At 41.1% G+C, this 11,862-nt stretch overlaps 1 long non-coding RNA gene across 1 annotated transcript; it reads right to left on the reverse strand.

Moving 5' to 3' along the window:
- Positions 1-2,043: 2,043 nt before the first annotated feature.
- LOC130832633 (uncharacterized) lies at positions 2,044-10,005 on the reverse strand. Its single transcript, XR_009048338.1, has 3 exons — positions 9,847-10,005; positions 5,654-5,700; positions 2,044-3,253 (listed from the first exon to the last, which is right to left on the reverse strand). It is a non-coding gene; the product is annotated as an uncharacterized LOC130832633 (long non-coding RNA).
- Between the last annotated feature and the right edge of the window lie 1,857 nt (positions 10,006-11,862).

The raw sequence follows: 11,862 nt of genomic DNA on the forward strand, positions 1-11,862 counted from the left end.
GGGTTGGAACTGTCAGTCCCACTCTACCCCCAGACCTTCTTGGGGCATTGAAGGGCTAGAGGCTGAGTTCAGTTGCCAGCGGCCAGTGATTTAATCAGTCATACCTATGTAATGATGCTTGCATAAAGGGTGCAAAAGGACTGGCTTCAGAGACCTTCAGGGTTGAGAACACAGGGAGATTCAGGGACAGTGTGCTCTCAGAGAGTGTGTGTGTTCACGGCCCGTTCCACCAAAACTTCACCTGTGCTTCCCTTCCACTTGGCTTTTCCTGAGAGCCTTTTCTAATAACGTCGTAAAAGTAAAATGTTTCTTTGAGTTTTGTGAGTGAAATAACTGAACCCAAGGAAAGAGGTCATTGGAACCTTGGATCTGTAGCCAGTCCCTCAGAAGCACAGGTAACAGCCTGGACTTGAGATTGGCATGTGAAGTTGGGGGAGGGGAGAGTCTCGTGGGACCGAGCCCTTCACTCGTGGGATCTGACACTGTCTCCAGGTGGAGGGTGTCAGAATTGAATTGTTGGACACCCAGTTGGTGTCAGAGAACTGCTTGGTGCGGGGAGAAAAGGCACACACTGGAACTGGGGGCAGAATTGTAGCTCTTTAGGGTGCTCCAGGAAGAACTTTCAGTAGGAAGCGGCTCCACTTGACCGTGTGTCAGTTTCTACGCCCTCCACCTGTTTGCTCGCAGCCTATTAGCTCGCAAAGAGCTTCTCTCTCTGCTCTGTTTAGGCTGGTACCCATCTTTCATCTTCCAGCTCCTCTTCCTTGGTCAGTTATTGTGGGTGGTGGGTTGGGAACAGACGGAGTGGCACCTCTGGTCTCTTCCCAGCCTTCGGGGCTTTCCACACTGGGCCAGGGGCTCTTCACTTGAAGCTCCACTCTCTTGGCTCAGGCCCTTTTCCTAAAACGTGGCCTCGGCTGGGGAGTTCCTCTTATCCCCCATTCCACCGTCCTGTCTCGCTTCTCTAATGCCTCATATCTCCTCTCGGAAATCACCTTCCTAAAGATGCCTTTTATGATCCCTGGAGACAGCGTTTTCTGTGTGTTACCAACATACCTGTGTGAGCCATCTCATAACACTTAACTCTCTATTCTAGTTCTTCTTCAGCCTGTCTCTCCCTGCTGTTCGGCTGTGGAAACCCGGGACCACTTGTTTCCCAGAATAAGCCTGATGCCTTAATCAGTAAACACTGAACAACTTAAATAAAGGAAAGAAGGAGCAAATAACGGTGTTAGAGAAAAGAATAGAGGGTGATTCTAAACCTGAGCATGACGCCTGTTAAACTGTGGAAATAACCTGCGCTGTAGCTCAGTGACAGGGAACCGTCCACACTCGGCCTTTCCCACTTAGTCAAGGCCAAAGCTGAGGAGAATTTTGGGAATGCGTGGAGCGCATGGACCAGGGGCTGTCAGTGGGGTTGGAACTAGGATACAGCTGTAGGTGAGACATGCCTGTAGCACTGAGATGAGTTCTTTTATTTTCTTGTCTTGTCTTTTCTTTTCCTTTCCTTTCTTCCCCTCCACAACTGGCCCTGCAGTCTCTTCATCTCCTGAGAAGGCACAGGCAGGTCTGTTGTCTCCTTAGACCTACACCCCCACCTACTGGTGCTGGGCCTTTCTCTTCCACCTATCAGACCTCTCCCAAGAGCTTCTCATTGGTGAAACATAAGCTAGAACTCTTCAGGCCAAGCAGACTGGAAAATACAGCTTTCAAGCTTTGAACTCCCATGATGCAGGGGAGAGAATTAAAGAGAACTAGCCAGGGGAATTCCCTGGTGGTCCAGTGGTTAGGACTCTGCACTCTCACAGCTGGGGGAGGGCCAGGGTTCGATCCCTGGTTGGGGAACTAAACTCATAGAAGCTGCATGGTGTGGCCAAAAGAACCCCCCAAAACAAAAATAAAAACAAAAGCAACACCACATAAATAAAGAGAACTGGCCAGGTCCTTAGATGACAGACAGTCCTACAGGGGGTCCCTAGGTATCTGCAGCAGCATCCAGGCCCAACCAGTGCTCTGTTTCCCACCAGAGCCTTAAAGCTATGGGCCCTCTTCATGCTGCAGGAGGCCGGTGAGGAGTCAGAAGTCTTATCTTCACTCCTTTCCCTGCCTAACAGTGACACACAGTCACAGGTTCTCTGATCAGAGGAAGGGCTCACAGAATTTCAAGGAGGAACGTTTGAATTCTTCTTCCTGCCCAGGTGTCTGTATCTCACCACAGCCAGACCAATGGGACACGTGGGCTGGGCCACTTCTCACGTGACTCCCTCTGAATCACTCCACAATCTTCCTCGTAGCTTGAGAAAAGTTTTTACTCACATTTTTTGCTAGGTGGCAAGAAACAGCACCTTGTCATATCCTGCATCTTTCTTTTTGTAATGCTAAACAGCAAACTGCAGCTTTGGAAGTTCATGTGCTCCTAGCCTGTTCATCTCTTCTAACTTTCTACTCGATGATATCACATTGGTGGATTGAAATTAGGAATGATGGAGAATATTTTCACCACAAAAATCATTAGGGGCTACAAATAGGTCTTTTTTTGTTTGTTTTGTTTTGTTTTGTTTTGTTTTGTTAAGACCTGCTTGTAGCTGAATGTTTACCAGCACACCACACTCTGTCTGTTTTGAAACTTAAACCTGGGCCATGGAGGCAGGGTCATCTTTGCTGTTGCCAGGGGTCTCCCTTCTCGCTGAGACAACAGCTGCTTTGATTGTCGTGGCCAGGACACTACATGTTACTGGGAATGAACAGTATATTGCATGTTATGTAAAATTTTATTTTACAACAACCACTTTTCATTTAGTACCTCAATGAAATCTTATATATATCCTTCTATCTTTATTTATTTTTTTATGAATGAAGAAACAGATGAAAGGGAGCTAAGCAAAGTGCTGAAGTTCATTTGATCAGTTACTGCCATTGCCATTTGGTGGATCTTCCATCCAAGCCTGTGATCCTGCCGCCCCTTCAGCCTCCCTGCACACGGGTCAGTGAAGATGTTGCATTTCTGCAGGGCTGCGAGTCCTGCATTTAGCACAATCCTACTTTCCCCTTCTGAAAGTCTAGCTCTCAGAGTCATTGAGTTTTCATGCAGAACCAAAGGCAACACTGGAACAGTATTCTGAATCTGAAATAAACCCATTAAAAAAGACCTGATTTAAAGGTTTCCACATTTGAAGTTCCTGGTCTTCGAGGGTGGAGAGTTTTAAGGAATGCAGGAGGGAGCAATGCAGGCATCCTATATGCATCATATTTGCTGAAGACAATGGAAAAAAAAAAGCCCATTGGTATTTTCTTATGAGTGATGACAGTAAAATTTGAGAATGTTTGTTAATACTAAGTACATCCTGGTAATATAAGGCTGCCAGATTTAACAAATAAAAATGCTGGACTCCAAGTTAACTTTGAACTTTAGATATGCGTTGAATACATTTTTTTATATAAGTATGTCCCAAATATTGTGTGAATATGGCAATGAGAGAGCAACTATCCTGGAGTAATAGGGTATTTGCTTTCTGCTTTCTTCAATCAACTGGTTGATACTTTTGGACAGATAAAATTTTCAATCGTCTGTGATATCTAGGTATCCTAAAGATTATTTGGTTTATGTGCTTTAGTTGAAATATAAAGCCAATATTTACAAAATATCTGAAGAACCAATTACACTGTCATACTTCTGTGATATTTGTACTTTTGTCTTCATTACAAACTTGGGGTTAAGAGAGAAGCAAGGTTGAAAAATAAGACTCAGAGAGAACAATCAAGATGGCGGAGTAGGAGGATGTGTGCTCACTTCCTCTTGCAAGAGCACCGGAATTACAACTAACTGTTGAACAATCATCGACAGAAAGATACTGGAACTCACCAAGAAAAAAAAAAAACCCACATCCAGAGACAAAGGAGAAGCCGCAATGACATGGTAGGAGGAGCACAATCGCGTTAAAATCAAATCCCATAAATGCTGGGTGGGTGACTCACAACCTGGAGCACAGTTATACTACAGAAGTCCTGAGGGTCCTGAGCTCCACGTCAGGCTTCCTAACCTGGGAGTCCATAAATGGGAGGAGGAATCCCCAGAGAATCAGACTTTGAAAGCCAGCGGGATTTGATTGCAGGACCTCCACAGGACAGGGGGAAGTAGAGACTCCACTCTTGGAGGGCACACAAAAAACTGTGCTCACCAGAACCCGGAGAAAGGAGCAGTGACCCCATAGGGGACTGAACCAGACCTACCTGCTGGTGTTGGAGGGTTGCCTGAAGAGGTGGGGGGCGGCTGTGGCTCACCGAGGAGATGGGGGCACTGGTAGCAGGGGTTCTGGGAAGTGCTCATTGGCATGAGCCCTCCCAGAGTCCACCGTTAGCCCCACCAAAGAGCCTATATGCTCCAGTGCTGGGTCACCACAGGCCAAATGACAAACAGGGTGGGAACACAGCCCCACCCATTGGCAGACAAGCAGATTAAAGTGTCACTTAGCCCTACCCACCAAATCTGATTAAAGTTTTACTGAGCTCTTCCCACCTAGCCCAAACCACCATCAGTCCCTCCCATTAGGAAGCACCCACAAGCCTCCTAGATAGCTTCCTCCACAAGAGCGCAGACAGCAGAATCAAGCAGTATCAGCAGTATTTCATCTTGTGGAACTGAAAATCACAGCCACAGAAAGATAGAGAAAATGAAAAAGCAGAGGACTTTGTACCAGATGAAGGGACAGGGTAAAATCCCCAAAAAACAACTAAATGAAGAGGAGATAGGCACCCTTCCAGAAAAAGAATTCAGAATAATGATGGTGAAGATTATCCAGGACTTTGAAAAAAGACTATATGCAAAGATCGAAAAGTTTACCAAAGACCTAGAAGAATTAAAGAACAAACAAACAGAGATATGCAATACAATAACTGAAATGAAAAAACACTAGAAGGAACCAATAGCAGATTAACTGAGGCAAAAGGGTGAATAAGTGAGCTGGAAGACAGAATGGTGATAATCACTGATGCAGAAAAGAATAAAGAAAAAAGAATGAAAGGAACTGGAGACAGACTAAGAGACCTCTGGGGCAATGTTTAATGCACCAACATTCACATTGTAGGGGTTCCAGAAGGAGAAGAGAGAGAGAAAGGACCCAAGAAAATATTGGAAGAGATTATAGTTGAAAACTTCCCTAACATGGGAAAGGAAATAGCTACCCAAGTCCAGGAAGCGCAGAGAATCCCAGGCAGGATAAACCCAAGGAGAAACACGCCAAGACATATAGTAGTCAAACTGACAAAAATGAAAGACAGAGATAAGTTATTAAAAGCAACAAGGGGAAAATGACAGATAACATACAAGGGAACTCCCATCAGGTTAACAGCTGATTTCTTAGCAGAAACTCTGCAAGCCAGAAGAGAGTGGCATGATATATTTCAAGTGATGAAAGGGAAGAACCTACAACCAAGAATACTCTACCCAGCAAGGATCTCATTCAGATTTGATGGAGAAATCAAAAGCTTTACAGACAAGCAACAGCTAAGAGAATTCAGCACCACCAAGCCAGCCTTATGACAAATGCTAAAGGAACTTCTCTAAGCAGGAAACAGAAGAGAAGCAAAGGACCTACAGAAACAAAAACAAAACAATTAAGAAAATGGTAATAGGAACATACATATCAATAATTACCTTGACTGTAAGTGGACTAAATGCACCAACCAGAAGACACAGACTGCCTGAATGGATACAAAAACAAGACCCATATATATGCTGTCTCCAAGAGACCCACTTCAGACCTAGGGACACATAGAGACTGAAAGTGAGGGGATGGAAAAATTATTCCATGCAAATGGAAATCAAAAGAAAGCTGGAGTAACAATACTCATACCAGATAAAATAGCCTTTTAAATAAAAAAATATTACAAGAGACAAGAAAGGACATTACATAAAGATCAAGGGATCATTCGGAGAAGAGGAGATAATTATAAATATCTATGCACCCAATATAGGAGCACCTCAATACATGAGGCAAATGCTAACAACTATGAAAGAGGAAATCAACAGTAACACAATCATAGTGGGGGACTTGAACACCCCAATTACACCGATGGACAGATCATCAACACAGAAAATTAATAAGGAAACACAAGCTTTAAATGACACAATAAATCAGCTGGATTTAATAGATATCTATAGGACATTACATCCCAAAACAACAGATTACACGTTCTCCTCAAGTGCACATGGAACATTTTCCAAGATAGATCACATTTGGGTTCATAAATCAAGCATTGGTAAGTTCAAGAAAATTGAAATTGAATCAAGTATCTTTTCTGACCACAACACTATGAGATTAGAAATCAATTACTGGAAAAGAACTGTAAAAAACACAAACACATGGAGGCTAAACAATATGCTACTAAATAACCAAGAGATCACTGAAGAAATCAAAGAGGAAGTCAAAAAATACCTAGATACAAATGACAATGAATGCACAAGGATCCAAAACCTATAGGATACAGCAAAGGCAGTTCTAAGAGAGAAGTTTATAGCGATACAATCCTACCTCAAGAAACAAGAAAAATCCCAAATAAACAATCTAACCTTACACCTAAAGAAACTAGAGAAAGAAGAGCAAGCAAAACCCAAAGTTAGTAGATGGGGAGAAATCATAAAGATCAGAGCAGAAGTATGAAAAAGAGACAAAACAATAGCAAAAACCAATAAAACTAAAAGCTGGTTCTTTGAGAAGATAAATAAAATTGATAAACCTCTAGCAAGTCTCATCAAGAAAAAGAGGGAGAGGATTCAAATCAATAAAATTAGAAATGAAACAGGAGAAGTTACAATGGACACTGCAGAAATAAAAAGCACCGTAAGAGACTACTACAACCTACTATATGCAAATAAAATGGACAACCTGGATGAAATGGACAGTTTCATAGAAAGGTATAACCTTCCAAGACTCAGGAAGACACAGAAAATATGAACAGACCAATCACAAGTAATGAAATTGAAAATGTGATTAAAAATCTCCCAACAAACAAAAGTGCAGGACCTGATGGATTCACAGGTGAATTTTATCAAACATTTAGAGAAGAGCTAACACCCATCCTTCTCAAACTCTTCCAAAACATTGCAGAGGATGGAACATTCCCAAACTCATTTTATGAGGCCACCATCACCCTGATACCAAAACCAGACAAAGATACTACAAAAAAGAAAATTACAGACCAATATCACTGGTGAATTTAGATGCAAAAATCCTCAACAAAAATAGTAGCCAACAACACATTAAAAGGATCATACACCATGATCAAGTGGAGTTTATCCCTGGAATGGAAGGATTCTTCAATATATGCAAATCAATCAATGTGATACACCATATTAATAAATTGAAGGGTAAAAACCACATGATCATCTCAATAGATGCAGAAAAAGCTTTTGACAAAATTCAACACCTATTTATGATGAAAACTCTCCAGAAGGTGGGCATAGAGGGAACCTACTTCAACATAATTAAGGCCATATATGACAAACCCACAGCAAACATCATCCTCAGTGGTGAAAAACTGGAAACATTCCCTCTAAGATTAGGAAGAAGACAAGTATGTCCACTCTCGCCACTACCATTCAAAGTAGTTTTGGAAGTTCTTGCCACAGCAATCAAAGAAGAAAAAGAAATGAAAGGAATCCAAATTGGAAAAGAAGAAGTAAAACTGTCACTGTTCACAGATGACATGATACTATACATAGAAAATCCTAAAAATACCTCCAAAAAACTCCTTGAGCTAATCAATGAATTTGGTAAAGTTGCAAGATACAAAATTAACACACAGAAATCTCTTGCATTTCTATACATTAACAATGAAAGATCAGAAAGAGAAATTAAGGAAACAATCCCATTCACCATTGCAACAAAAAGAATAAAATACCTAGGAATAAACCTAACCAAGGAGGTAAAAGACCTGTATTCAGAAAACTATAAGACACTGATGAAAGAAATCAAAGAAGACACAAACAGATGGAGGGACATACCATGTTCTTGGATTGGAAGAATCAACATTGTGAAAATGACTATATTACTGAAAGCAATTTACAGATTCAATGCAATTCTGATCAAATTACCAATGGCATTTTTCACAGAACTTGAACAAGAAATTTAACAATTTGTATGGAAATGCAAAAGACCCCGAATAGCCAAAGCAATCTTTAGAAGGAAAGATGGAGTTGGTGTAATCAGGCTCCCTGACTTCAGGCTATACTACAAGGCTACAGTGATCAAGACAGTATGGTACTGGCACAAAAACAGAAATATAGATCAAGGGAACAGGATAGAAGCCCAGAGATAAACTATAGTCACCTAATCTATGACAAAGGAGGCAGGGATGTACAATGGAGAAAAGGCAGCCTCTTCAATAAGTGGTGCTGGGAAAACTGGGCAGCTACATGTAAAAGAATGAAATTAGAACACTCTTTAACACCATACACAAAATAAACTCAAAATGGATAAAAGACCTAAATATAAGGCCAGACACTATAAAACTCCTAGAGGAAGACATAGGAAGAACACTTTTCGACATAAAAAACAGCAAGATATTTTTGACCCACCCCCTAGAGTAATGGAAATAAAAACAAAAATAAGTGAACCTAATGAAACTTCAAAGCTTCTGCACAGCAAAGGAAACTATAAGCAAGACAAAAAGTCAACCCTCAGAATGGGAGAAAATATTTGCAAAAGAATCAATAGACAAAGGATTAATCTCCAAAATATATAAACAGTTCATCCAGTTCAATATCAAAAAAACAAGCAACCCAATCAAAAAATGGGCAGAAGACCTAAATAGGCATTTTTCCAAAGAAGACATATGGATGGCCAAGAGGCACATGAAAGGCTGCTCAACATCACTAATTATTAGAGAAATGCAAGTCAAAACTACAATGAGCTATTACTTCACACTGGTTAGAATGGGCATCATCAGAAAATCTACAAACAGTAAATGCTGGAGAGGGTGTGGAGAAAAGGGAATGCTCTTGCACTGCTGGTGGGAATGTGAATTGATACAGCCACTATGGAGAACAGTATAGAGGTTCCTTGCAAATCTAAAAATAGAACTACCATATGACCCAGCAATCCCACTACTGGGCATATACCCAGAGAACACCATCATTCAAAAAGACACATGCACTCCAATGTTCATTGCAGCAGTTTGCAATAGCCAGGACATGGAAGCAACCTAAATGTCCGTCAATAGATGAATGGATAAAAAAATGTGATACATACATACAATGGAATATTACTCATCTGTAAAAAGCAATGAAACTGGGACATTTGTAGAGACATGGATTGACCTAGAGACTGTTATACAGAGTGAAGTGAGTCAGAAAGAGAAAAACAAATATTGTATATTAACACATATATGTGGACTATAGAAAAATGGTACAGATCAACCAGTTTGCAAGGCAGAAATAGAGACCCAGAGGTAGAGAACAAACATATGGACACCAAGTGGGGAAAGCAGGGAGGGTTGGTGGGGGATGAATTGGGAGATTGGGATACCAAATTGTACACTCTAAATATATGCAGTTTATTGTAAAAAAAAAAAAAGAGAGAGAGAGAGAGAAAAGCAAGGTTATTTTACAGGAAAAAGGTAAAAAGATCATACAGGCATCAGAAAATGAGGAATGGAGAGAGCAGGGATAAGAATAAAGAAGTAAAGAAAACATACAAAATCAAAACTATACATTCTTTTTTTTTTTTAAACTATACATTCTTAAGGCTGTTGACAATTACTGCTTCCAAGGAGAATGCCTTAGCTCAGCCTATGATAACAAATTACCATAAGCTGTGTGGCTTATAACAAAAGGAATTTATTTCTCACAGTTCTGGAGGCTGGAAGCCTGAGGTCAGGGTGCTAGTACAGTTGGGTTCCAGTGAGGGCCACCTTCTGGGTTGCAGACTGTGGCCTTCTCACTGCTGTGTCCTCACATGGTAGAAAGTGAGTGAGCTAGCTCTGGGATCTCTTTTATAAGGGCACTAACCCCATTCATGGGACTCCACCCTCATGACCTGATTACCTCCCAAAGGACCCACCTCCAAACACTACCACATTGGGGATTAGGATTCCCACCTGTGTATTTTGGGGGTGACAGACATACAGATGATAACTAAGAGCCAATGTTTTGTAAGCCAAAAATGAGCTAATACAGATAAAAATGAGGTCTAACAAAATATTAGACCAGAGCTTATAACATTAAGATACATAAGTTGTTCCATTTAGTTACTCAAATATAGTAACAGTTTGGCAAAAAGACTGTACACATATCTTAGACCCAGGGCAGCAGTTTAGGAAAAAATGACAATTCCTATAAGTATCATAAGAGCCACACATACTGATGCTTGAGTGTGGGAGATGAGGAATGGTCACAAATGCCGATTTCCACATGGCAAAAGCACATTCCACTGCAAACAGGATGAACACAGGCCAGGCCAGGCCAATCTCTCATGGAAGTCATGTGGTCTTACACCTGCAAGGCAGGACAGTCCTGAAGCAGCTGTCACGTGCTAGTTAATTGTAAGCCCAGGTTGACCTTTATCAAACTCAAGACCACTGTATACATAGACTCTCCTGAAAGCTTGCCTGTGGTCCTCTTGGTCTGGCGTGGTAAACACAGTTTTGGAGGAGTTTTTCCATTTCAGTATTAGTGTTGTGTTCTTTTTAGCAAATGATGTATTCTTTTTAGCATATTGATTTCCTACAGAGTTGTGCTCAGGCAAAGAGTAGCAAATTCTGTTTCCAGATGATTGTTTTACTAATACTACAACTACATTTATGGCTTTCTATGCAATTCCTACCTCTGCTCTCTGCTTTTCTCTGACCTAGAAAAGATCAACAAGGCTGAGATGTCAGGAACTGATGACAGGCATCTCTGATTTCTTAATCTCCTCTTGAGTTACCCTGACAACATCTCTGGTGAAACAAATCCATAGACAACAGGACAAACTACTTAAAGAAAAACAAAGCTAAATATAACAGAAGTTGCTATGCTGAATTAGAATTAAGAGGGTTGCGTGTGTGTACCTAGCTGACTTGAAAAATCACTTAATAGCCTATTGATGCATCACAAAGAATCAAAGAAACAATTTGTATGGGAAAATTTTTCTTTCATTTCCTAACTCCCTTAAAGTTTTGGGCCAGTAGTACCTGAAAAGAAATGGAGTTTTTCTGGTATTAGTGGATTCAGCCTCCTGAATTTTATCTGAGTCATGCTTTGGGAACAATAAAGACATCTTGTACTTGTATGGAGTCCCTCATATGTGACTTCAAATTATAACTGTAAACATACATTAAATATCAAGCATACCTAGGAGCATATGCCTGCTCTTTTTCCAAATCAATTTCTGGGTAAATTCATAGTAAAGTGAATGGTTATGATGCTGAAACCTCAGCCTGTGTACACTGGAGCCAAATCAAATCTTGGAGTTTTGGTTGAAGTAGAAAAGAACAGCTTTATTGCTTTGCCAGGCAAAGGGGGATACAGTGGGCTCATGCTTTCAAAAACTATACGTTGCAACCCAGTGGAGTTTGTTGAGGAGTTTTATGGTAATGGTTCAAGGATGGGGTTGCTGATAAGATTAGGGTGTGTGCAGGGCCTGCATTCCTTTAATGTGTCTCAGGTAATCTTCTTGATGAGCTTCTCTGGTTCTTTTAGCCTGGCCTCAGGTGGTCTTCTCAGTATGAGGAATGCTGATATCTTCCATATGCCAGGTTTTAGTTCTAAAAAGGGCTTAAAGACATTGCTATGTGTATCCCTTGGGGCAGAACCAGGACCCTGCCCCAAGGCTGCGCAATTGTTTCTTGGCTGCTCCTCCCTTGTCTCTGCATCCCCTCCCTTCC

Source organism: Hippopotamus amphibius, chromosome 12 (assembly GCF_030028045.1).
Source record: "Hippopotamus amphibius kiboko isolate mHipAmp2 chromosome 12, mHipAmp2.hap2, whole genome shotgun sequence".
In the NCBI taxonomy this organism is placed as follows: domain Eukaryota; kingdom Metazoa; phylum Chordata; class Mammalia; order Artiodactyla; family Hippopotamidae; genus Hippopotamus; species Hippopotamus amphibius.